Raw genomic sequence first — 875 nt, 5'->3', positions numbered from 1 at the left:
GCAAACTTCAATGTATTTCACTGGGATTTTAGTTAATAGAGTGTCTGGTGTGTACCTTGATTCCTCAACATGTATTTTGTTCACTAAATAAATCTCTAAAAACACAATAGAAAAACTGTATTCACACAGTGATTAAAATACAAGCAGATTATAAAGCAAAGACTTTTATTTAAGTGACGTTTTGGGGAAAAAAATTACTATGTTTTTAGGGGCATTCGAGTAAAGAGGGCTGAATACATACATATGTATGCCACACTTTTCAAGTTTTCATTTGTAAGAAAAAAGACAATAAAAACATAACTGTTGTTTCACTTTGCAGCTATGTGCTACATTGTGTTGATTTATCACCCAAAATCCTAAGAAAATAAATGAAACTTTATGAGACAAAATGTGGAAAGGTTCAAGGAATATGAATACCTTATAAGGTGCAGTGTCTCAGCATTTACTCCCATATTTTCCCACAGATGTATAAAGAAAAATGACATCAGACTTACAATTACAGACCTATATGTAATTCAGTAGCATTAAGGATTCAAAAGCCAAGATAAAATATAAACAGTCCTGCGGTATATATTTAACCAACTTATTTGCTAAATTCTTCTAAAAGATTTTATTTTTCTTAAAAAAAAAGATTAAAAAAAAACAACTTTAAGTAAACTTACAAAACTGTTCCTAGTTGTGTGGTTGAAAAAAAAAGGTGAATCACTTTACGCTTCCTGCTGTTGGTCTCAAAATTCAATTATAGCCTTTGGAAACACCAGATAAGCTAATTAAGTTCTCACCATCCAGCCTGTGGTTGGTAAGTGTTTCCTATTCGCATGAAGCAGACTTTAGTCCAGAGATTAATGCCTCAAAGATGCAACTGTTGACTCCAG

Source organism: Poecilia latipinna, unplaced genomic scaffold, assembly GCF_001443285.1.
Source record: "Poecilia latipinna isolate Pla-1442-1.1 unplaced genomic scaffold, P_latipinna-1.0 Scaffold4346, whole genome shotgun sequence".
In the NCBI taxonomy this organism is placed as follows: Eukaryota; Metazoa; Chordata; class Actinopteri; order Cyprinodontiformes; family Poeciliidae; genus Poecilia; species Poecilia latipinna.
The sequence above is the reverse complement of the archived record's forward strand: the minus strand, read 5'-3'. Positions refer to the sequence as shown.